The 26685-nt window shown below is 47.1% G+C and overlaps 1 pseudogene; it reads left to right on the top strand.

Moving 5' to 3' along the window:
- Positions 1 to 23369, top strand: part of LOC8027294 — a 117938-nt pseudogene extending 94569 nt beyond the window's left edge.
- Positions 23370 to 26685: the final 3316 nt, after the last annotated feature.

The raw sequence follows: 26685 nt of genomic DNA, 5'->3' as shown, positions 1-26685 counted from the left end.
TCTTCGTCGCAAGTTTTTGTAGATTGGCACGAATCTCGGTAAGACGCGGTAAAGTCAGAAATATACGTTTTAATTTTAACCGTCCTTAAAACGAAGCTCCTCAAAGGCTTTTTAATTGCTTGGATTGGACACATATTTGTCACAAAGCGTAGTCTTTTTAGCAAAAGAAAAATAGCAAAGCGTTTTCATCGTGGGACTCGTTGTGGGATTCCGAAACACGCTGCTTGCTATTAAGGAGTACACATCTCGAAATACAAACGTGTTTCTCAATCGTTCTTAACTCAAAGTGAGTTTCGGGACGTCCATATTGCGCTATTCGCGGCGAAAGGTTTTGGTATCGCGGCCTGGTGGAATTTTTTCGCAACCCAGTGTGGCGACACTTCAACTTCCTTTGATGGTGCGAGCACGTGTAATGACTTAAGCTTCTATATACTATGAAAATTAAGTCATAACCACGTGGGTAGCGTGCGCTCCTCCCATTGTGAGGAAAACAGAAGCGCCCCTAGCAAACTTTACACCGCAAAAAGGCTTTTTTTAATATTTTAGGAGACTTGTATTTGTGACTTACGTGCCATTTTGAGGCACTTAAAATATATTTTGTTATGTGAGCTCAGTGTCCATTTAAAATGATAGAAATGGCTCGCACGTCACCACCGACGTGGTCTTACGGTACTTTCTCGAGTGAAGGTGGACGTTTTACTGCAAAACGTCTGCGTTTGCTGGGTACCACTTAATTATCTCCCCGCGCACTAAGCGATGATGAACGCGCGCAGGCAATCCCTGGGTGGCACGCGGTTCTCTCTAACCGACTTCGTTGACGCTAATACCGACAGTGTTCTACGACTTTAAAGTGGCTGTCGCTTCACTGTACAAAGTAGGGAACCCAACGGATGCTCATTAGCTTCCGCGACAATGCAGACGCCGTCATTAGCGCGGCTAATGTCAAAGGCTCGGGGCTCGTGGAATTCGGTCCTTTCGTACGTTGTAGCCTTTTTATAAATAGGCAGACCACGCAGGGCTTTACTCTATTGGCGATAGTTGCTCGGTGTTGGTACGGGCTCGGCACTCGCGATGTTGCTAGCCATCCTTCCGTGGAAGTTCCGCCGAAACCGCTCTTGCCGCAGCCGTGCGGTTGACAGGCGCGCTGCCTCGCTCGTTGAAGCCTCGTAAAGCTGCCTCTCCGACACGTAGTTCTACAGAACTAGACTCACTGACTGCTGAGAAAAGGCAGTGTGTGGCTTACCATGTTCACGCTCCTTGTTCCGTGATTGGCTGTTGGCCTTCTTATCGGCTAATGCCGCAATCCCATTGGAGCGATTCTTAGACGCTCGGGATTCGCCACGCCCTGCGCCTCTCGAGCTGTCAGTTACCACAGATGTGTCTGCTTCTTCCTGTGTCGAGATCATTGCCGCCTATGGCAGTGCCAGGTTTCCTGCGTCGTGGTAACAAAAAACGTGTTGAGTCATGCTAAAAGTGGACTTACAAAAATAATTTGCGAAAGGCTTAAAATAAAACAAAAAACTGGGACCTTTATATCTACGAATAAAGGTTTCCCTTGTGTTTTTGAAAGTACTTTTTTTTTTTTTTTGGGGGGGGGGGGGGGGGGTGCGGTTTAAAATTGTAAGGCCTGAGTAATCCAAGGAACACGATTATCTGGCTTCTGGTATTTACAGAGCTGTAGGGCTCCGTGTATATACCGATGAACCCCAGAAAGCAATCCCTGGGCTGGCTTTCTCGGTATAAGACCGACAAACCTCAAGGCCCACGCTTCAGAAGACGAAATTTTTTTATCTCCAGCCTCATTTTGCGTTGACCCAGGACAGAGGCTACACTGCACTGCTTCCCTCGGGATGGCTTTTTTCTTTGGTTACCGCAGCCCCTTTTTCCCATTTTCTTCTTTTATCGGTTTCGGATGACGTTTTTCTTTAAAGTATTCGGGCCACGTGCATCTTTCCTAATAGTTGGGGAATCTCATTTCTTTCTCCAGTGTTCTTCAGAGTAAGCACCGATAAACGCCGATTTTTCGCTGACACCGAAAATAAACACAGAAAAGCGTCTAATCCACGTAAAAAAAGACCCCCCAAACGTGCCCACAAATAAAAAAAAAACAAAAAAATTTGAGAAAACAAAAATTGTATTTATGACTAGTGTTCCGTCTGTTCGGTGAATGCCGGTAAAACCTGAAAATTAACACCGGGGACGGTTTTATCGAAATTGGGGGAAGCCGAAAAACCCCGATTTAGAAGTGTTCCTCAAAAAGTGAAAATCGAATCGTCATGGGAAAATATCGTTCATTGCAGCTTATAATTATTATAATTTTTTTTTTTTTTTTTAGTTTACGCAGTGCATACCTTTCAGTTTACTGCTCACGAGGTTTTTGCTTCGGATCTTCAGATCTTTCTATAGAACCCGATTGTTTATCCGGCACGAAATATTCATCCGGTGGTAACGCGGGAGACTTCTTCGATGGCGGACAGTCGCGGTACAATCAGGTACAGTCCTGGTCAAACTTATTACGGAACACTTGTGGAATATTGAATGCAGAAACGAGATAAAATATGAGAGAACTGCGCAAATTTATTTGAACTGAAGGTATGCTACGGACGTAGTGGGACACAAAGAGAAATAGCTTAGGGTTAGCGCCAGCTAAGCACGAACACATAGAAAAAAATAAAATAGAAAATCCAAGAGTAGGCTTAGCATGTGTTCCAGATAAGTTTGCTGAGCACTGTACGTACTCGAGACTGGCCGCGTTCAGCTTTTGTTGGCAGTCACAGCGTAGCTTGACGATGTTCCTTACTAAGCCACTATCGAGACATCCGTATAGGGAAAACTTTGTAGCAATTCCATGCCAAAGGTGCGACCTAAAACAAATTGATTCATCAATACCTAGTACAAACGAGCCTCTTTTTTTTTCTTGCAATGGTAGTTGTTAGTGTTTTTTTGTTTTTTTTTGCGAAATCTTGCGGTGTTTGTGCGCAAAAACTCATTGTTGGCAAGGCGCGGATCGCTCTCTCTCTCTCTCTCTCTCTCTCTGTCGCCCCATTCGTCCTCGTCGCCGCTGCTTCTGGGTTCTGGTGTAATGTCGGGCGGGTAAAATTCACTCTCCGTCTGAGGAGCGCGAATGACAAGCGCGCCGCGCTGGGCAGAGTAGACGGAGAGCCGCAGCGGCACAAGAACAGCAAAAGAAGCAGGCTGTTTTGAAGAAAAACAAATATCCTATAAAGCGCACTTTCAACAGCGCAACAGCTGCCGCTGTCATTCGCAGCACACTTTATATACCCTTTGCATATCATGTTTTTTTGTGTATGTAACAATTTGTTTTTTTATTTACCTTGAGAGTTGTTGTTTCAGTATGGCGTCCTTAAAGGACAGTTTATGTGTTGAATAACGTGAATTAATTCTTATACTTTTTAATAGATTTGAAGCACAGCCGCGCAATTCATCATGAGAGAAAAATACAGTACTCAAATATTAAAGTGGGCTAGTTGGATCTGCATTTTCGAAATAAATAGCGCGAAGGTCAAGTACAAACTGACGGTACAAGCGCTAACTCGCAACTCTCGTTTTAATAATCACACAGAAGACGAGATAGAGGTAGCGTTTCTCTCTCGTCTTTCTTTTCGGTATAAAAATTCCCAAAATGAAATTGTCTTGATGGAAGAGGAAGTTACGTTGAGAGAACTCAGAAATAGCAATAAAGGAGGAGGGCGTTACGTTAAAAAACTGAGAATTAGCAGTAAGGAAGGAAAAAGAAGTTGTCCACAGTAAACCAATGAAACCACCTCAAGTAGGAAAGTTAAGGTAATGAAGTTCTTTGTCAGTTAATGCCACTGAGGGTGCACTGACACACGAGTTCTCAGTTTTTTTTTACGGTCATTGCCTCGTATAGTTCCCTTGATATCTTCTCACGGTACCTTCAAAGGACCATTGTCTCTGTAAGTATCGGCTTGCAGTGACAGTCTCTTATGTGCACTGTGAGATGCCCCGATGGCGTTGATTTGAGTGACGCAGCGTGTTCACGTAGCCTGGTGTTCACTCACCGGCCAGACGGATCAACATATACTCTGCCACAGGTGAAAGGTATTTCATATGTAACCTGGCTTTGGCGATGTATATATGTTTGCTTGTGTCTCTGGTCTCGCATTCTTTGCGACGTTCTTGTGGGGAATTTATCATAGGACAAAGCTTCTTTAGCTTGTCTGGTGCTGAAAAGACGACAGGCTCGGTTAACACATTTAATATGTTGTGCTGTTTAACACCTGCTAATTGTATTGCGGCAATTAAGCTCAATTAATTTTCACTCCCGCTGATTTATCTTTTACGCCAAATGTGTTATTAATGTGTCGAAGTTAAAAGTATAAAAATCGACTGTAGCAGAAGTCAGTGCATCAAATGGAAATAAGGAACAGTAAACTTTTTTTCGGGTTATTGTTTCCTGTCAACGCTTACTTTGATCAACATGGTCCTACACAAAATTTTAACATTATATTCTTTTTCGACCGTTGCGAGTTGCAAGCTTTTTGCCCTCTATGGCTGCCTTCACTAAAACAAAAATCCACAGCAACTCTTTCACATTGACACAGTGTTTTCAAAATAATTACCATATCTTGTATTGAAAGTTTTGGTGAGCAATTCTTAGAATATTTTACCAAGGGGAGAGGCACAACGGAACATGCGCGTCGGTTCTCCTGCAAGAACGACAGTTGCTTCCCACAATGCTTGGATAGAAAATAATGTACCATTGCGATTCACACGATTACCAGCGACATCCGCGCTTCCCCGTGCCCCGCTGTTCGGCAGCACCATGAGTTGCAGAATGAATTTTACTGCAGTGTGAAATGCGGAACATTTTGAAGATTTGAGAATTTCTTGCGGGACGCGGGACACGAGCCCTCAATGCGGGACAGTCCCGCGAGTCGCGGGACGGGTGGTCACGCTAGCGCCGACCGCCGCGCCGCAGGCCTCAGCGACGCCAATGTGGTCGTGCCCAGGAACGCGCCCGATACTGCAGCTACAACGACGTATTAGTTCCAAAGCGAGCGGCGCTCACTCCCCGGGGCTCCGCCGTGCTTTCCCGCATCCCTACCGAGCCAGTCACGTGATTTCAAAGTCCCCCTCTTAGGTACTGCAGCTAACTTTAGCCGCGGTTAGCGCTTCGAGCAAACGGGCCCAGGTCGGAAATTTTTCGCCGCGGCGGAGCGGCAGCTTCCGCGCTGGCCGCTCACAGCGCGGCGGGAAGTCACGTGACAGAATGAGAAACATTGCGGGAAAGCTGGTGCATAGGACGGCGACATTTTCACGTTCGTGAAGCAGACGAGAAGCAGAGAAAGTACGCAAGCAACTGGTTTGCGGTTTCTTTTTTCCGGTGGGCCGAGCTTCTTTGCTTCAGCAGTCGCGTCGGAACTGTTCAGCAGATTATGGAGGAGAGGGATTGCTGTCCCCTTCCTCGGAATCTGTCTTCTCAATTAATTACGCGGCTCTTTTTTACTTTCCTGGCCTGAGTACCAACTTTAGCGAGCTCAAGAGACGCTAATCGGAAGCGGCTTGTGCGAGCGCCAGTGAGAAAAACAAAAGAGGGAAAAAGAAGAACTGAGCGACATTGACGTGTCGTTTCCAACACAGATCGTCACACCAAGTAAGACAAAATGTATCGTGCCCAGTTCAATAAACTGCTTATCAGTGAAGTGTCGAAGCATCGGGTTCTTTACGACGCGCAGCTAAAAAAACTTAGGAACATCTGCTTGCTGCAACGGCGCATCTGCTTGCTGCAAGCAACATGGACCATCGCAACGGCAGAAAACGCTCACGTGAACTGAATAATCGCGATCCGTGCCGCCACGTCGCTAACGGCAGCGATTTCGGCCGGAATCGCTGCATGTGAAACCCGCTTTAGACGTTATGAAGGGGGTACATGGGTTCAAACATGAAAAACTGCCTGCACACAAACAAAAACGAAAACGAGTTTCACTCTACAATGTTCGTAATTAAGATATCCCGAAAACCAGCGTCACTTGCGACCGTTGAAAGTTCTTCCGGCAGTACATTCCAATCCCAGATAGCTTGAACAAACAACGAGAAGGCAATGTACGGTAAACATATTCTTCGTGGGAAACAGCACGAAAACAGACGAGGACGTAGAAGGAGACGAGCGCTGATTATCAACTGTTTTTTGTTTTTTTTTACGTCCTCGTCTGTTTTCGCGCTGTTTCCTGCGACGAATTCCCACTAACTCGCCCAGCTATCTATTCTTCTAAACATTTTCTTCCTGTCGATGGTTGAGCGTGTTGGTTTTTAATTTACGATAAGGAAAGAGGGACATTGAAGACAAACGGACAAGACAGGCTAAGAAAGCCTGTCTTGTCTGTTTGTCTTCAATGTCCCTCTCTTCTTATTGTAAAATATTCGTCCTCTTTTTGGAGTGATCCAACCTTGAAAACACATGATGTAGTGGCAGGATGTAGATACCTGCTTCGAGACATCTATATCCCTCACATACCACGAAAGCTTTTCAACCGTAAGCACTTTCTCCTTACTTCGAGGAGGTTCCAACGAAATCTACGCTCCATTTCAATGTAGCTTGTACAAGGGCTGTAGTTGCTTATCACATATCTGAGTGCTCGTTTTTGAATAGACTGATCTCTTCACCTGCCAGTTTTGCTACGCCGCCGCTGCAGCGATGCATCGAAGGAAATTCAGTATTTCTGCACGGGCAACCACCTCACTGCTGCTCTGCACTGCGCTTCCGCCCACCTCCAGTAAGCTAAAGTTATGGCGCTGTGAAGCCTGGTCCACATGATGCGACCTTTCTTGCGATTTTGCAGTTGCGGCGTTGCTCGTTCGGTTAAAAAAAATGGCGTGATGGAGGCTGTGGTGTTCGACGTCGCAACTACGAAAGCGAGATCGCATGCCATGAGAATCATGCTTAACGCCGTGGATGTGACTGGTCTAGTGTATCTACATTTGTTTATTCGCTCTTGCTTATGCGCCAAGAAGCTTATAGGCGAGTCACAAATGACATACCTAGGCATATTCTAAAAAAAGAAAACTAGAATGCTTTTTTTTCACGTTGCGGATTGTGTCTATACAATGCCTCATAAAACACGATTTACTAACCTTGGATAAAGTGGTGTCTACGTGATCGTTGAATGTTTAATTAGATAAAATATAAACCCCGAGATAGGTAAATTCCGTATTTACTCGAGTAATATCCGCGCTATTTATGAACAAAGCCCTTGCGTCTACTTTCCCACAGAACATATTGTTACGGAGATGCGGGGCCGGCAGGAGAAGACAAGGATGGTCACATAATGAAGCCGAATCATTTAATGGCGGCAGGGCCTAGCGCGTGAGCCTAGCGGGCAATAGTAGTGCACACCACTGCCGCAGCGTCGTCTTCTTCGTCGTCACATTACCCCCTCCTTGGAAGAGGACGACCCGGCCGATGAATGAAGAACACGGAAGAAAAATAGCACGCAAACAAAACAGAAACAGATGAAGACAGATGAAAGCACTGCTGCCTGCCGCGAAATACGAGAACCTGTCGCAGTTCCATGACCGGAAGACGCTCTAGCAGCGTTACCGACCGAAGCACCAGTCACAGCCTCGCGACGACACTGTCCGGGCTGGGGAACGTCCGTCATGCCTTCACAAGATTGGGCTGGGGACGGGACAGGGGATCGTCAATTCTCGTAGCTCTCAGTCGTCAAAATCTCGCAATCGCGTCCTCAAGTCATCACGTAGCACTCTTAATTGTTTCTCGCTTACGTCTGTCAGTTCATGTCGTCCTGTCTTCATGGCATCACTGAGGCGGGGGCTGTGTTGCAGGGCTGTGGGCTGGAGATCAGTCAAATGCGGCGGAGCGCTTGCACCGACGGCGTTAAGGTTCATGGGGGTGAACGGGATGATCGGTACCCCGCACCTCCACCAAATGTTACGGAGATGCGGGGCCGGCAGGAGAAGACAAGGATGGTCACATAATGAAGCCGAATCATTTAATGGCGGCAGGGCCTAGCGCGTGGGCCTAGCGCGCGATAGTAGTGCACACCACTGCCGCAGCGTCGTCTTCTTCGTCGTCACAATATAAACATCCAATCATCGCGTTGCGCATAAATAACATAGCGAATAACTAGATGGAGAACACGATTCTCCATACAAATGGAAACTTCACAGGCGGTATCTTCGCACGAAGACGTCATCTCTGTCCTGTAAACTTCAGGAATCATGCTGTCGATCGCGGTGATTCGCAATGAGCGTGCTCCGTGGAAAAGCGAACCCTCAGGTTTGCTTCATAGACTGTGCGGCTATTACTCGAGTAAATACGGTTTTTACTACACGTTCAAGTATAGAATTTGTAGTTCATGTGTATTCGCTGAATCACTACATCGAAAAAACTAGAGGTATTTCAGCTTTTTAATTTAAATTTCATTCCTCAGCCCTCCGGCACTTTTAAGCTAGGGCTGTGCGAATATTCGACTTTTGAATTTAAATCGAATAACGCTTTCGGAATAATTCCGTGTGACCTCCGGATTCCTACTATTCGGGTTTTCGAATAATTCGATGCATCAAATATCCGTACTGCCGGCAAACCTTCAGGTTTATTCAGGGATGATGTTTATATTCAGGGACGAGTTTCATGTGATGAAATAATCCTCGCAGGACTGTGGTATCCAAATCAGGCCTGCATTGAGAAGCATCGACTAACGAACCATTTTGACAAAAGTTAGTTCACTTAATGTTCTCATTGGACGAAGCAGTGATGCTCCCAGGTTGGGTGCGCTCGACGACAACCCGTGAATCGCTCGTGTCGCCATTTTGAATTCGATAACCTTGCGTCACTCGCAGCAAGCTCTGTGCAATATATGCCTATGTTTTGTTGTTATGGCCACGATATGACACGCTGTTATCAAAATACAAACATCGGCGACAACTGAACCGGCTTCTTCAGCTAACCTGTCGCTTCCCCGCGATGTCGTGCGAGTTGCCAGGGCTATATCTGACTGAAGGCGTCATAGACGGTCCAACCATATTCATTGATTCACCCTGCACGCTGTGTTATTCGTCAGCTGTGTCTTATGTGTTCCATCTTATTGTGGTCAAGGACATATCTTTCTTATTTATGCTAGGCTTTCTTCGTTTCTGGTGTCCCGAAAGAGAATAGGCACGCAAGGCGGTTTTCTCATCAATGCAGTTTTCCTCTTTCTAACCTGTTAAAAATTGCGAATAAAATGTTTGGTTATTCGATTTGACATTGTACTTTATGGGTATTCGGCGCTCTTCGATTCGAGTTCAAATTTGTTATTCACTCGCATCTATTTTATTTCGTTCCGCAGAACATGAGCGTTCGCGTCATTTCCAACAAAAGTTCCGGTATATTTCTTCACGGCGAAGGATACCCCGGAGGCCCGCGATCCACTCATTTCGGCTCTTCCGAGCTCGAAATAAATATCTATATCAACATCGTTGTCGCTGTTGTCACGCACGTCAGCCGAATTACCGCTCTACAGCCGAAACAAAAATCGTTCGCAGCTTCGAGGCAGACCGGCCACCCGGAATCTAAACGCCCACGCCACGCATTTCGGTCGAGGCCACGGTTCGCGAGGTTCGAGCTGACTCCCTCGGTTTCTCGCGTAATTAACCGCGGCGTGAACAATCGACCCGAAGCCCTTACCTGATCGGGTTGCGGCGGCGTGCTCCGCCGCTCCACGTGTTCTCTTAAAAACGGGCCCGAACTCCCGGCGAATATGAGAAGCCCACCGTGGCGTGCGCACTCCGATCACCCTCTGAACTGACAGCGCGGTGGAAGCTACGTCTCTCTCGCACCAACCGCGCGTCTGTCTTTTGTCACGTGATCACGCTCGCGTCCCCTCTTATCCACGCGCAGAGAACGAGGGTCAAATGATGAAAGGGAGGAGAATGGTTGGTCTGGAGAGACCGCAGCGTCCACCGCGCTCTCAGCTTAGGAGGTACCGTCGCAGACGTCCGCGGAGGGACGGGAGGCATTGGTCGATTTCTGATCCGGGAATCATCAACACGGCCGCGGACTTTGATTGCGTGTCGCGCGCTTGGCACGCGCGGAGGAGCGCGCAGAGGAATCGCGTTAAGGGGACGGAGATGGTTCTCGTTTAGAAGCGTCTCTTCTCGTCGTCTCCACAGCACGCCCCGCGCCCTCCTTGACGCCCTTTTTCCATCGCATCGCCGCGATCGAGAGGCCCTGAAAGCATTAGATGATGCCGCCATGCCCTCTGTACTCCTTTTCTCCTCGCCCCCTCTTTTTACTGTCCTCCTCCCGAATAGTTGTGCGTGCTGCCGGTTCGTGGATCGTGCGCGACTGAGGGGACTGATGGGAAGCTAAGGGTTTAGAGCGCAGCTCTTAGGCACCCGTTCCCGGCTTGATCGGCGTCGTCATCGGCGTCGGCGTAACCGCGCGTTGCATTATGGGACGTTTCCCAAAATCACGTCACACGTGAAGTCACGTGTGACGTCACGAAGGTCATTCGTGAAGTTTACAACCCAGGTCACGACCTTCACGTGACCTACACGAGGAGCATGGGAGGGGATGAGAAGGATGAAGGAGGAGGAGAAGAGGGGAGGAGGAGGGGCATACACTCCTCTTCATACCCTCCCCTCCTCCTCATGAGCTGCGCTCTAATTCGGCATTAGAGGGAATTGTAAACGTCTTACATTTTTTTTAAATTTTATTTATTTATTTAGATACCCTCAGGACCCGGAGGCATTACAGAGGGGAGAGGCGAAAACAACGACAAAATGTAGAATATAATAAAGTCAAGTACAAAAGTGCAGTAAAAGCACGGGTGCTGACGGTTAGGCCGTAGTCGCACTGGTCATACATCATACTGGAGACACGGTGTGTGTTGCGGACGTGGCGACACGGGCAGGCCTGAGGCATATTCGAGGCATGTTGTCTTCGTATATTTTAAAGCGCAGCTCTTAGACGCCCGTTTGCGGCTTGAGCGGCGTCGGCGTCGCCATCGTCGTCGGCGTAACCGCAAGGTCACGTGAGCCCCCAGGTCACGTGACCCCCCAGGTCACGTGACCCTCCCCCCTCAGTACCCTTTCCTCCTCCTCTTCAAGAGCTGCGCTCTAATTCGGCGTTACAGGGAGTTGTAAACGGCTTTCACTTTTTTGTGCTTCGAGCACGTCTCCAGAAGGTTTTTGTGTGACCGTTATGGTAGGACCTTAATATACCAGGGACTCAGGCGGTGTCCGCAGGTTGTCCTTCGTACGATGTATGAGACGTGTGACAGCGGCTTTAGGGGGAAAACGTGCTCCGGTCGCAGTCACGACGAGAAGAAAAAACAGTCGGTGTCGTTTTTCTGGAAGGGACCCGACGCAGCAGCCAGCTTTTAGGATAGACCTCGGGAGTGTAACCTCAGAACCCGTCTTTGTTTCCGCTCCAAGTCACAGCCCTTTGTAACCACATCGGCAGTTGCGTAAACTGGTGAAGGCTGTATATCCGCACCGCACTTCACCACCGCGAAGGCCGATGTAAACGTCTCGCGTGATTGCGTGACCAAAAGTGCCGCTGAGCTACCAAGAGCTAGACCTGTAATGTTGCTGCCATCGAAATGTCCGAATAAAGAAGAGTTCCCCGAGAAAAAAAATTTACGTACAACATTGTGTAAGCGTAATTCATACGGTGTTTATTTGAGTTTAATTTGAAACAAACACCTGACCTAATCGACGTATGACGAGAGGTGGGTTGGCCACTTACCAAACCCCGACCGGCTCGCATAAAACCTACCCACCAAAGCCGCTCTCTACTTCGAAACTGGAAAAGTGAAGGACGAAGGCGGAGCAGCGGAGTGGGACTTGCTGACTACTTTATTTTGATCAAAACCGAGAAAGAGTCCACAAGTCTCGTAGACATTGCCTGCAAGGTCGACAACAAGCGGTTTGCACGAATCAATGAATGCCGGTGACAGTGATGTGACTGCTACGACATTTGCGCCAAACTCCGCCAAAGTGCTTACCTTGCTACCATCCTGGGAAATTTCAGAAAAAAAGGGTTATTTGCGCCAAACTGCGCCAAAAGCTCATTTCACTTGATCAATACAGAAACTAACATCTCAGTCACCGTTAAAGGAGCTATGCAACAATTTTTGTACTTTGCGCCAATACCGCTTAAAACGGATCCCTTTCGTTAATCACCTATAAAACACGCGTTCGTTTTTCACCCCACGCAATAGAAGTCCCAGGAAAAAAAATTAAAGAAAACGAGCAGCGTTCACCCCCTCAACTCACAGCCAGAACAAGCGGCCACGTGATCTACAGCCGATTATATGCCGCCAGTGTTGATCATAGCCGCGCGCTGGGGTTGGCAAAGCGCAGGACACGCGCTGAGTTCCAGACATTGTTATGGCTCGGCTGTTGTCGTCGTTGCAGCGATTGGACACGGGTCACAACCCGAATGGTTCTCGAGCTAGCAATTGTCACGAGCCCAAGTCAAGTGCCCACGCAATGCTCGGTTCCAATCTATGAACCGCATTCAAATATCGTCACTTGGGTGTTCTGCGATCCCCACGTTACGTCATCAATTTTTACAAAGGAGAGATTGAATGAAACTGATCGCTTTTGTCCTTGAAATTGCACCGCAACAAAGGAGTTTCTTGGCCAATGGCGTTGCGTGTGAGTATCCTTGAGTCCCATGTGTGCCACCAGTAAGCTCGTGTAGAGAGAAAAACATTCCAATTGAATATCGTTGCACAGCTCCTTTAAGGCTGAACTCCCTGGGCGAGTATGCTGCAAAACATCGGCGAATTTCGCCCGGTGGTTTTTCCTGTGCGCCTGGCATCAGCACAGTAGCTGCTACGTCGCGCGCAAAGCGAGCCTACCGTCGGGCAAAGTTCGTCAGTTATTCGTCTGATAATTTCATCCATGGAGTTCAGCCTTTACACTGCCAGTTTGTTTATTTTATTTTTGTATATCACTTTGAATAATTTGTGTTTTGATATGATCTTCGTATCGAACACTCCGCAGTACCCAGTACTTTCGTGGTACTTCTGATCGTTCGTGATCTGTTCAAGCGGTTTCATGAGCTCTGTCGAGTGTGCTTTTCACCGCGCACTAGTGCACTACAGAAAGGCTGCACTAGCGGAGTAGACATCACCATTCTGTGCACGTGGCTTTGCCGCAACGCTGCCTTGTGTTACGGGGTAAAACACTCTTCCAGGTTAGAATGGCACACGACCGCGTGTCGTGTAATATATATATATATATATATATATATATATATATATATATATTTAATACACGACTTACAGTGTGCGAAGAAACGAAAGCGATATCTCTAGCACGGTCGCTCAATGCCTGTGGAATGGTGCTGTCGCGTACCTGGTGAAGGAGGAGCGACGTGGCTAATTCTCGTAGCCATCGGGGAGGACGTCGTAGATGCCACTGACAGCTGTCACCGGTGATCCGTGAAGCAAGCGGGTAATCGCGGTAAAGGCTTCTAAAACCATGCAACATTAAGCGTGGCAAGTGGATACTGCTAAAGTGGGATTTCGCATAACGCGAGTAATGTTTGAAAACGAGTCTTTGAACCAGACTACACGACGATTCGCCCTTCGTTGCGCAATTCTTGGCGGGCTGCCCTCTTCACTTGCCCTCGCTCGCTCTGCGCGGCACGGCGGACGGAGCCCCGACTTCCCTCTCCTAACGAAAAAAGAAAAAACGTTTTTTTTTTAATTTTTGTGTGCGCGGTGACGACGTGCGACGAAGACAAAATCTCTGTCAAAGTGTCGCCCATAAAGCTATCCCTTTACAAATAAAAGAAGAAATTACGCGACGATCCACGACGTGACGCGTTTAGACAGCGCCAGCTGTGCTCCTTAAATGACGTTGTGTTGATATAGCGTCGATGCGTAGCTGATGAATAAATGATTGGGAAGTCGTGATGTGTTTTCTCGCCAAACATAGCGGGGAAACTGAGTTGGTGTATAGGTCACGTGACGTAAACATTTTCGCTGAGTTTAGCGGGTAACCTGAATGTCTCTTGGTCCCGTGACGTCAGGTCACGTGACATTACCTTTCCTGCCAAATTTCACGGGGACACTTTTCGTTTACGCTCACGCCGTGGTGAAACCGAGAAACGGGCCACTAACAATTGCCACAGTAAAAAAAAAAAAAAGAGAAAAAAGAGCGGTGTGAGTTTTGTTTGACAAACATACATGTGGCATCATTTACACAATAAAATTTGGGCTAGCTTGTAAGATAGACGGCTTCATTCTGACAAGTTGCGTACACTAGTTCTTGTGGTCATTTTTTTTCTTTGAATTTTGGTTTTAAGGGAGGTTACTTTGAACTTAGGTATAACGAACGGGTTGATGAGTAAGATTGCTTAGTTATAATTGGGCTGCGCCATAGGCTTATTTTTTTATGTTTAGTTAACACCTCTAAGAACGCACCCAACTGTTGGCAGACACAGTATATAAAGTTTAATTTAAAATGAAACTGACTTTGGAATGGATTGAAAGTTCGGGAATGCCATGAATAAGTTGAGATGTATTATTTATGGCATAGTTATTCTCCCCGTGCTTATTTTGTACCTTCATAAATCTTTATATATATGATGACTTTGACGTGCAGAACCTAATTACCATTGCAATTTAATTATGCTTTGCAAGATATGCTAACAGGGGGCTGCACAGAGATGGGAAGGCAAAGGTATTTTATTTGGGACCAAGCCAACGCATGAATATTCAAATTGTATAGGCGCTAGAATGAAGAGTATGCTTGTCTCTAAAAGGATTTTTTTCCTGCTCAAAAGCGAACTTTTGGCAACTGTAAACGTGCTCCAAAAGGACTCCAACGATCACGTCACCGCGACAGTGACTATTTTATGTAACGGCTGTAGCTTGTGCTTGAGAGAGAGTCACCCGTGGTCCCTCACGAGTGCGGTTAAAGCTAATTTAACATGACAGTAAAAAAACAAAAAACAAAAGAAAAACGATATACTGCACCGATTGATAATATAAGGGAGTATAACAATCTAACTATTGACGTTTCGATGTATTGAAGCGAGTCCATGTTCTATGATATCTATATACAGGCTTGCATTTGTTTTGCTGTTTTATTCGTGTTCGTAGGAATCTAGTAATTGCGACGACGAATAGAAAAACCTTGTTTTGAATTATCCGGTACAAACCTAAAAGGCAAATATCAGCTGAAATGCCCCCCCCCCCCCCCCCCCCCCAGGTTGATTCGCGCAAATCTCTCAGACGAAAAAAAAGAACAAACGCGTCGCACCTTTCGTCTGTTGCTAGTTGAAAGATGTGGTTGTGTTGTCCCTGTTTTAATTCTTTTATTCTTTCTTCATCCTTGACCTTTCGTGAAAATGCTTACAATTTCGTTTTATGACCAATTTATGTGAAAGTATTGTCATCACTTTAATTTGAAACTAGATAAATAACTAATTCCTGCGCCATGCCCAAAAACCATCGTAGGTCTAAATGTCACAGTAAATATTGCGAAAATGGTTTTCATTTTTTACGTTTCGTATAGTTGGACATTATAGGGAAGAAGGCAAAAAACTTAGCGCATTTCGTTCCTTGAATAAAAAGCCTTGTTGGTTACGAACTGACTGTGATCTACATCACGTAAAGTATCTGACAACGATTGGCTCGTTGCGATTTGTCCCTCGATTGCTCTTTCATGCTATTCTCGAATACTGTTAATTGCGAGGTCTTAACAAATCTGCCATTTTGATCGCTTTGTAAAGGCAACGGTACCCATGGTGAACCGGCAAAGTTAAGGCATGCTGTAAATCAACCTCTGGGTTCGCTACAGGTTAAATCAAGTGCAGATCTGGCTAAAAGCCCAAACGTTGGAACTCTTTTTTAACTTTGAACATTATACCTAGGTGGTACTTAACGCCGAATAGTTATTTCCAATTAAATTACGAGTATTTCGAAAAATAATAGTTGCGGCAGTACTTTTCTATACGTGGGTGAGATAGTCATCAAACGAGGGACGCGTTTCCGGGTCGGTAAATCTCAGTTCATTCGTTTATGCACTGAGACTCATATAGAAGCATATAACCAAGAAAGGACTAGACTCTCACACTCCCAAACGACGTTTAGTTCACTTCCCAGCAGAAGGTGTTGAACTCGTAAAATATAATTTGTGACTCATAGGTAGGCATGTTGGACTGTGGTCAGTACCCCATTTTAGTAGCTAAGCCTCGTCGTTTATTAGCTTTAAATGTATTACGAGTATCGCTGCTCCGCGTGCTTTTAAAGGAAAGAAGGCTGTATTTCGCATTTTCAATGTTCGGCAATGAACAGGACTTCGAGTTTTCTTCTGGGCTAAAGCGGTGAGGCACCCTATAGCGGCCATAGTGGTCCCTCGCATTCCCCAATAATTTATCTGCCCCTTCTGCCTTCCCATAAAATGATAGGATAAATATCATACCCGCATTTTCTTTTAACTTTTTTTATTCGACTCGCAGGCTCACCGCGTAGAGGCCAGACATAAAGGCGTTATGCCTGACCGAGCCTCTGCTCCTTACAGTTCAGCTGCTCGAGATAAAATAGAAATCTGTAACAAACATCGCAGACTGCATGGAATGAAAACACTCAAATTTCAAAGCCCTGAGTCACATAGCTGTTGCGTAGTGCGATAATATACGTGAGAACTATGGAAAACCGTTGCAATTGGGTCTCAATTTAAAAAAAGGGTGGAATGGAATTATCATTCCGACATGTAAACAATGGCAAAAAAAATTATTTGAAACTATAATGAAACGATCGAAGACAGGCGCCGAAAAAACACAAGGACAAGAAGAGCCGTAAACACTGCGCCAGTGTTTACGTTTCTTCTTGTCCTTGTGTTTTTTAGGCACCTGTCTTCGATGATGAACCAACTGTCCCCAATTGCCATATATAATGAAACGATATTTTTGTCGACGTTCGTTGTGCAGTACACAATTTTTGAAACTGTAATTTTGCGGCCAACTGAGAAGCCTCTGCAATCGGTTTTAAAACTATAAAGAATTTAATTAATGTAGATGTTCATATCCGTCCGATACTTGAAAAGTTAAGGTTTGTTGGCCATAGATGGTTCGTATGCCCGGCATCCTACGCTTAAGCTCCTAAATGGGTATAGACCCAGGCTGTGTGTTGGTATGATGTCATCTATTTTCATTTTGATTAGTGCGTTCCAAGAAGCATAGAGGGAAAGTGGAACCCTGGTGGCTTTCCTTCGCGGAGAGATCAGACAGGTTGTTTTGGTGAGGAGCGCGCGTGGAGAGAAATATTACCGTAGATGCAGGCAGTAGCTATTGGCCGAAGAATGTAAGCGCCGCTAAACGCCTCCGCGGTTTGTTGTCTCTCTCTCCCCCCCCCCTTCCCCTCCTTTCCTCACTTTCTCGTAACATCCTATTCAGTCGACGGCGACGTGACTTTTTCGTTGCTACTCTCGGTTATTGTCACCAACCTTTAGAACACACTGCATCCTATTTACCCATTGCTTAAGCGCCAGGATTGTACTCTCATTCAATCCTGCCGCTTAAGCAGCATTATCTTAAACGTATCTTTTTTGTAGTCTAAGAAATAATCGAAAGCAACACATTAACAATAATTACCAATGTTGTTTCTTCCGAATTTAGGGTTTTAGAAGGCTTGAAGAAGCCAAGGTAGTGTCAATCCTGACATTTTTGGCCAGAGTCTGGGAATCTGGCTCCAATTCGCCAAACAACTGCCGAAGTTTGGCTTCACTGGCGCTTGTTCGGCGCACGTCTGGCAATTTCCCCACTATTGGGCGAGCCAGAGAAAAGCCGTATAAACGCCAAAGTACTCTGAAACTTACTACCCAACGCCTCGGAGCAAAACTGTATTAGGATTGCCAAGCTTGTTCCGAGTTAGGCGTTTCCCTGGCGTGCTTTCCTGGGAGCAGAGTATGTCGCGTTTTGCCTTTATCAGTACCCACGCTGAGCGTTATCAATCGGCGGACCATTTTCGCAGGTGGAAGATGCGGAGCAGCCGACCGTCCATCGCGGCGGATTCCGGCAAAAGCTGCTCATCATCGGCGACAAGAGCCCTTCGGACACGAGCTCGGTGTCCAGCTCCACGTCGCAGGACAGCGACGCGTCCCTGCGCTCGACCGAATCGACGTCGACGACCAACAGCGAGGACCGGACAGAGTCCCCGGCGGGCTCTTCGGGAAGCAGCGGCCGCGCCAACCCGGCCGACGACGACGAAGAGTACTGCGACGAGGAAGATGGCGATCTGGACGTGCTCGACTTCGGACCGCACTCCAACTCACAGGTGAAGGCGGTAGAGCCGCGAAATACGCTGCGCCTAAAGTGACCACACTCTCCAGTTATCTTGCGGGCGCTGCCATCTTGGTGCGCAGTGCAGAGCGTGCGCCATCGGCTATGTCAAGGTGGGAAAGTGTGACTTCCCAAAGTTTAGAAACGCGGTCAGGGAGCCTAATCGTTGTCGTGTTTCTTTGTCGTGAACTGTTTAAACATTCCTGGAGGACGAGAAAGCGTTTCTTGCGATTTCGCATCAAACTTCGGATAACCGGCAACAATGACTTTAAGCGGTGGGATGGCCATGTTTTGTTAGTCTCAGGGTTAGCTTGTTTGCGATGTTTCAGGTGAAGAAGAGACATTCTGGAACGCGTGCGCTGCCCTTTTGTCGACTTGGGCTCGTTTGTGCACGTTTTGCACGCACATGTCGTTGGCTGTGGAGCCGTTTAATAAGCTGCGCTTCAAGCTAATCACATGTTTATGACCTTATATCGCAAAAAACGGGCTTTTTGAGATAAGTCCCCCAGGAAAGCTAAAGCAGTGTCCCCGTCAGAGCAAAATGATATCGCTTCGTGCCATTCCCGATATCGTGCCATTCCCGAATCGTACCTGCCGTCATTGGCGTCCGCTCTGCACTTGGCAACAACATGGCGTCGCCCGGAAGACAGTCGGCGAATAGAGTGTTCTATGTGACCTGCTTTTGCGCTGCAGAGAGTACGAGCGTTGCAACACCAAGCGCTTTAATTTGTCATTGCGGCATGTTTGATGCGAAAGCATGACCTGTCCCTTGGAGCGAACCGGCGTTATCAGCTTTTGAGACCGCGCCAAACGGCACCAAAATTCTCCTGTCCCATTAATTTATTTATGCAACACCCACAGCCTTCCGCCACAGCCACTTCCGTAATCGTACGAACTCTTAACGTGCTGATTTATTTGAGTTCGCAGTACCTCAGCAGTTGGTTCAGCAAGCACTTCACAGTTAATTATACGAGGTTTGAATGAATATACATATCCTCACTTTGGCGATTTAAGGAACATAATCAAGTGGCCACTCCGACAGCTCCACAGTACGGGATTTTTTTTTTCTGGGCCGACATTGATAGAGAAACAAAAATTCAGGATAATATTATCAATGCCGGAAGACGTCGGAAGAGTTACCGACTTATTTGCCTAAACCTCGCTAATTAGCTCTTATCTCGCTCATTAAAACCAGCGATTTGTAGCTTGTCGTCAATACGGGTCATTACAGTCTTTATATATCTGAAAACGAATTCTGCTTCGTCTTTGAAGTGGCAAATGTAAGCTGTTGTCGACCGGAGATACCGCAACTAAAACGAACCAAAAGCAAGAAAAGCCGCGCCCCGAAATCACTAGATGCCACTGCAGTCCCTAGATAAGAGGTTCTTACGAGTAGCGACATGCTTTGAAGCGCCGACTGCGTGACGGTGCAGGTTTTAGGGAGCGAATAGCGCCGCGCAGCAGAGTTTTGAACTGAATGCCGCCATTTTGTTCTAGCGGAATGTGCTTTGTCATTTGTATTGGTTGTCGCTCCTTGGTAAAGAAGTATCAAGGGACTTTAGCTGCCACGATAGCAGTGGACGAGTAATCCCGCGTCGATCTGGCGGCGACGTGTTATCGTTGAGTCGCGAATTCGCCGAAAAGGGACGTCACACACGTACATCTCTGTGGATACAGAACTTTCGGGCGTCTCTTTAACTCGGATTGTGTTTACAAGCTTGATTTCACTCGAAAGTGTGGTACTCGAATGTTACGAAAGAGCGTTTCACGCAGGTCAAGGGAACTTAAAACGTGCATAGCCCACATCAGGCGATGTATAAGCATTCAAAGCATTTACAGGCATGTCTCGTTAATACGTACGGACCACGTTAATATGGATGTCCCGCTATTTAGACATTTTCGTGGACAAACCGGGTAAATGCGTTCATTTTTGCATCTTTATTATGGACAACTCACATTGCGCACTCTTTTTTGGGGGAAAGGAGGTATCCGAATTGACGAGACATCACCCTAGAACACATACTTAGTCAGAAAAATTTATACATAACGGTAACCATGCAGGCACGAAAAAAGTGAAAGCCGTTTACAACTCCCTGTAACGCCGAATTGGAGCGCAGCTCTTGAGGAGGAGGAGGGAAGGGTACTGAGGGCCACGTGTTCTCGGGGGGGGGGGGGGGGGGGGGGGTCACGTGACATAGAGGAAAGGGTCACGTGTCCTCGGTGGGGGTCACGTGACCTAGGGGGAGGGGTCACGTGACTCCCTAGGTCACGTGACTAAAATTTCCCCGCTAGATTTAGCGGGGAATTTGCCCATAATGCACCGCGCGGTTACGCCGACGGCGACGGCGACGGCGACGCCGCTCAAGCCGGAAACGGGTGCCTAAGAGCTGCGCTCTAAAATTGCATCCAGCGAGATTTCCTAAGGGGCTAAGCGGGAATCGAACCACGGATCATGGGATCCACAGCTGACGTCTTTTCACGGGTCCACAGGGAGGATGTGAAAGAGGGTCTAAGTCCGACCTCGCACCGACGGTTGCCTGCGTGGTAGTTCATAGAATTCTTAGCCCAACATACCCAGTCCGCGGGTGACTCTCAGCAGTGAGTCGTACTCAGTTCAGCATACTTAGCCCGCAGCGGATTTTCAGCGGTGTGTCATACTTAGTCCAACATACTTAGCCCGCAAATCACAATTGGCGGCAGACCATACTTAGTCCAGCCTACTTAGTTCATCAGGGCGCGGATCAGGGGTTCATAACTTACCAAGGTCAAGTGCAGCAGGCGTATGGTGTCGCAAATTCAGACCGTAATCATTAGGTAGCGAAGAGGATGCGATTAACCTCCTTCCCTGGTGATTACTTCAGATACCGCGAGGGGTTCGTCGAGATCCTAGAGCACTCAGAATTCAAGGCCCTACACGCATACACAGACGAAGCAGAGCTCATCTAAAATTTATTAATAAAACATGCTTGTGACACACTCCACTTGTGAATAAATTTAAACTTGCCTCGAAGATTCTAATGTGCTTAGAAAGCACAAGATGGCGTCGTGTGCACAGCGCACCTGAAACCACCCAAAGCTCCTTGAATTCAATCATTGCAGAACACAACGCACGCATAATGCACGCAAGATACCTTCTGTGCGTACCCCGGAATTTATCAAAAGGATCCAGACAATTTTAAATGTTTTCACAGTGCGCCAGCTGTAGAACACAAAATCTTCGAGACTTTTAGTGTAACAAAATCAAGTAGATTTTGTTACGCTACCAAACGAAGGGGGAGTACATACTTCTTCGCAGCACAATTCGTGCCAGAAATGAAGACGTCATCCTTCGAATATTTTCTTCAAATGGGAATCAAGTGAATGAAAAGCTAGTGTTTGTGTGCTAGAACTGAAACTTAAAGGCGTCACCTGTCCGCAGTTAATACAAACCTAAAATAAACACACGAGTAAGCTAATTATTTCATGTATTATGTTATTTCTTGGAGTTTGCACAGGCAGATTGTTCTAGCTCACTGGGATGTTTAGGTAGCTTCAGCCTTCATCAGAAGGGTATTCTGGACGCCGCCATATTTTTCTCCTCCAAAATATAAATTCGAATGAAAACTTCACCAAAGTACTTTTGGACGTGTGCTCCACTTCCATCCGCGATGTCACGTTTTTTTTTTTTTTTTTTTCTCCGTTTTCACGTAAGAAAAAAAAGTAGAAAACAATTGTCGCTTTTTTACTTGGGCTGAAGCAGATGTAATGCGATAGCATTTGGGATCGGTTGCACCTGCTCAGACAAGAGTTGAAGTATAATTTTACGGCAATTAAAATTTTCCCGCGAGATTTAACCGGGATATTGGATTATGTATAGTTATTCACCCGCTCAGATTTTCCCGCTAACTTTAGCTATCGAGCCCGCGACCGACTGATGCACGCGATGATCTCACGGTGCGCTGACCCTAGAAATGCCATCGCATTTGATATAGGTGATTTGACATGAATGCTTTCCTGAAGATTTATGCGCGCAAAAGTTTCTCAATAACACTTGAAGCTAAACGGTTTATTTTCTGGGTCCCAGGTGCGGAAGACCATCGAGAGAACTGCGATGCGGCGTAGCCTGACTCGAGTCACGGACGTCCGCAAGCGGTCCAGGAACCTTGCCAAGTCACCCACGTCTTCCAATGACGTCTCCCTCGTCGAAAAGCTCCGCTGGCTCACCTCGCTTGACGACGACGACCCGAACGGATGCTTGCCACCAGACGCACAGTACCACCAGCAAATGCAGAGGCGGCCCAGCCAAGACGGCTCCCAGGACAGGGCTCTGCCGCCAAGTGCCTACCCGCGGCCCATGTTTCAGCAGCGGCCGGCGTCTTTTTCGCAGCTTGGGGACTCCAGGGGATCCCTTACCATGATTCCCGTAGCGCCGAGGGACTACCGGATGGTCAGGCGCGTTCCCGGTGAGAACCATCCGCAGCAGAACAGGGTTCCTCCTCCGCCTCCGCCAAGACCTCCGCCTTCTGGAGACAAGGAGACACCTCCAGATGAGCTGGAGCGGTTCGTTCAGCAGGACATGGAAAGGACCGAACGGATACGGAAGCGGTACAGCTTGAGCGAAGACGACGAGGACCCGTCGTTCGGCTTTGCCCGGAGGCCCTCGGTGCGCGGCATCCGGTCGCGGTTTGGCTCGACCAGCGAGATCCTCAAGGAGGTTCAGTTGCACCACCCGGGCATGAACCTCCCTGGAAGCCACCTGTCCTGGTCGCACCCCGTCGAACTGCCGCCCAACCACAAGACTCCCCAGCAGGTGAAGGTCATGCTCTTGCCCAGGGTCGCCGAAGAAGATCCGGTGGGCCGTAACTACGGCTCTGCGGGAGACATCGCGACTCTCACGAGGTCCAGGAGGATCTTCCAGCAGGCTGGTGGTCCCCCTCCTACAGGGACTGGGGTCAAGGACGAGAGGGGGGTCCCCGAAGGTGCTTGTGCCTCGCCTAAGGTTCCTCCAGACCCTATCTACCACGTGCAACCAAAGACGGCTCCGCTCCCGGTGGTGTCCGAGGCCCCCCAGGGTGTTGTGTACTACTCCCTCAACGTCTGACCGACGCCCTCGTCGGCGACGTCGTCGTCGGCGTCGTCGTCGTCGGAGCCGTCCGTATGAGACTCGGCTGCAGCCATATGCGCTGCGGTGTTGACTTCGTCTCTGTTTTACCACCGGTGATCGGAGTGGCGCCTGTTTGAGACAAAACAAAGACAGCAACCAAAGGGACAGCAGTGACACTGACTTTATTTGTTTACTTGTTCGTTGTGGTCGTTGTTGCCTGACTGTTGTTCTGCTTCTCATATTCTGTTGCCTTCATTTCTTTAGAAATCGTTGTTGCTGCTTTCCGGCGCATATATCACTTGTGGTTTACAAATGTGTCGTGCCATATCACGTCTTATCCGGTGGGCAGCTTAGCTCTCCGATGTTTATTTAACTTCGGGGAGCTAATCTAAACTCGTTAATTCGCCAGATCAAGTGTGTTTCGCAGGTTGCCGGGGCGGTAGTTTGCAAGATAAGCTCTGCGCGGTTTTCTCCCAACACCATCTAGAAGGAGACGTCCTCAAACTTATATCTTCTGATAACTATCTCGAGAATAGAAAAATGGCGTTGGTCACATGTACAGGAACGGATGTAGGTGGTAGACGTCACCAACAACTTTGTAAGCGCATGCCGCGTCCAGCTTTTGCACCTCATTTCTGTCACTCTGCCTTGTGATCGCCGTATCGTAGTTACTGACACCCATCAATTCTTCTTTGAACTTCTATGGAACACTGTGAAATCTGCTGCAAAAATAACTTTAGTGCCAAAATGGAATCTTTGTTCTCGGGAATATTTGATGAACACACCACCGTCACATATCATCCTTCACAGCCTTGCAATTAGAGTTCAACTCTGCTACTCGTGTTTATAACTTCGCAATTTATCAGGGGTGGTTGCGGCTCTCCAGTTGCAGTGAAACGCATGAAGAGGTACGAAAGGTTGTAGCACCGATTTTGAGGATTAGTTTCTTTTCCATTCAATTTAAAAATTCCTTCGTCTTGTTGCACGCACACCAGACGCATCAGTTTGCTGACTTTCTCTACCCTCACATCTTCATCCACCTGCATTTTGCTTCCAATAGTGTGACCGGCTCCTTACTGGGCAGAGGACGCGGCGCAACGTCGACCTCGCTCATTCCTGTCTTTGCTCCCTTCACTCCATTCGCACTTCCGGAAAAGGAGAGGACGGTCTGCCTTGCAGAGTATGTAATCGGTCGACATTTAAGCTCGAGTGTGGTGAGCATTTACAAACACCAAGAGATAGAGGGCTGCGAACCGGGACAACCCCGTTGGTTGGTTCACGGTTTATAACGTACGTCGTCGGCAACGACAGGTCCTTGTTCTAGATGGTGTTGGCGATGCCTACCGGTGACGTGAGACTGGCGTTCGGCAGCATCTGTTCTCTTCTTGCGTGGGATGTTGAGCGTCGGAGCGAGTGATCCCGACATGCCCCAGCGGCTTGTTTTGTGTACATACGCGATTTAGACGAAATCCAAACCAAAATAGAGGAAGGGTAAAATGCGGGGTAGGCGCATGTTCTTTTTGTCTGTGAATCTTCGATGTGTTGTGTGTGAGTGGGTGTATTGGCAGGCGCACTGGTACGTGTGTAAAGTTCCTCGAATGTGTTTTAAAGGTAAAATGGCTTCTCCCTTGCGGGCCATCCACTCAATATGGGACTGCTCTATAGAAAACCGCTATATTTCTCTATAGATTTCTCTAGAAACCTAAAAGTGAAAAGAAAGAGAAAGAGAGAGAGAGGTACTCAGAGAGAACGACAATACGAGTGCTTAAATAAGTGCGTTTTGATAAGGAAAGGATACAAGAAGTTTGGCGCCTTTTACTTCGCTAATGGCTACGTTGAAGTTGCGTTACCATCTGTTACCTGTGCTCTGCTCCGGTTTCCGCGCTTTCGGCGTTGAAAAGAGGAAATATACGAGAACGCTTATTTAACACGGGCGGGACGTCGCTTTTCAAGTATCTTGAACAAGCCTTTAGTTAGGATGAGAGATATAGATTAAGATACCTGAAAGTAGCCATCTTTTATGCTCAAAGCAGGTCAACGGGTTCCGCTGGTGTAAGATTAATATGGCACTGGCTAACCTTCAAATGCGGTTTAAGAGTCATCCTCAAGTAGCTTTAGGAGATGACCTGGTTCCCCGAAAATGAGGGCTTTCTGTATAAGACATCACAAATATCGGTACGCGTTTTAGGGTGTCTTTTTATTTTATTCTGCGTTCTCTCAGTCTCAGTGTTTTCACGGTTATATCTGCAAGAAACGATTGATTTTAAGATTTACAAACCGGAGTATTGGATAGTGCATATTTGGAAACATTTGTGCCCTCCGTAAGCTTTCTGCCGTCAGTCATTCGCACGAATAAGCTTAAACCTTATGGTCTCCGATGCGAATTTCCTACCTTAGTATAAATGAATGAATTTTATAATACCTAATGGAAAGTGGGAAGGGCGTGCGTGGACTGTCCCTGAACCTTTTCTTCTATCTGACAGTTATACCGTTTCCACGCCTCATAGTATTTGTGGTGTTCGGATCGAGCTTCGGTAGTCTCTCGTGTATGTTTGCCTTTGTTCCTAGGATAGGCTTCCTGCTGAACCAAGTGTCTCTCGTAAACGAGCCTTTTGATGTAACTTTAATACTTCCAGTACGGCCAACCGTACCCTAGGAGGGCACACGATCATGGCAGTGAGCATATGTCACGACCGAGTCCCCCGAACTTTATTTTGTAAGGGTAGAGGTGATTTTAATGTTGAGATTCATTAAGGGATTATCGCCACATGAAGTTTTCGCCATAATTTGAGCACGTTTCTTAAAGGAACTTTATCTGACAGGCTCTCTGTTTCATCTTATAGCGTCACTCTTCCGAGCATTTGCTGAGCGCGCATCGAGCTTCCACTTGGTTGTATTAGGACCACTTCGTTCCGTATACAAAAAAAGAAAGCATTGTAGAACGTGGCTTCATGCACGGCTAGTAAAAAAAAAGAAAAAAGCATGACGTAGGTGTGTAGCATTACGTCACCTCTTCCTTTTGCGCACAGGCAGACAAACGGTCTCTGTGAGATCTAACATATGCTTGGATAGCACTTTGCCCCGTGCAGACGGTTATTTAGTATCCTGCGTTTTGATGCAATAATAGAAAGTTTGAGCAAACCGTTATCGGAGGTCCGATGCTACTCATTTCACGCGCCTCAAATCATTTTTTTTACTGGTGCTCGAGCTCTACAGGTATTGTTCAGCGAAGGCAGTCAGCTAAAACCATCCAGTAAATTTGAAATTTCAAAATATTCAGTTTACGGGTACTACTGGCTTATTATGAAAGTTT

The sequence above is a fragment of the Ixodes scapularis genome, unplaced genomic scaffold, assembly GCF_016920785.2.
Source record: "Ixodes scapularis isolate PalLabHiFi unplaced genomic scaffold, ASM1692078v2 PGA_scaffold1__304_contigs__length_218370807, whole genome shotgun sequence".
In the NCBI taxonomy this organism is placed as follows: domain Eukaryota; kingdom Metazoa; phylum Arthropoda; class Arachnida; order Ixodida; family Ixodidae; genus Ixodes; species Ixodes scapularis.
Note: the sequence above shows the minus strand (reverse complement) of the source record. Positions and strands in the feature narration are given on the sequence as shown.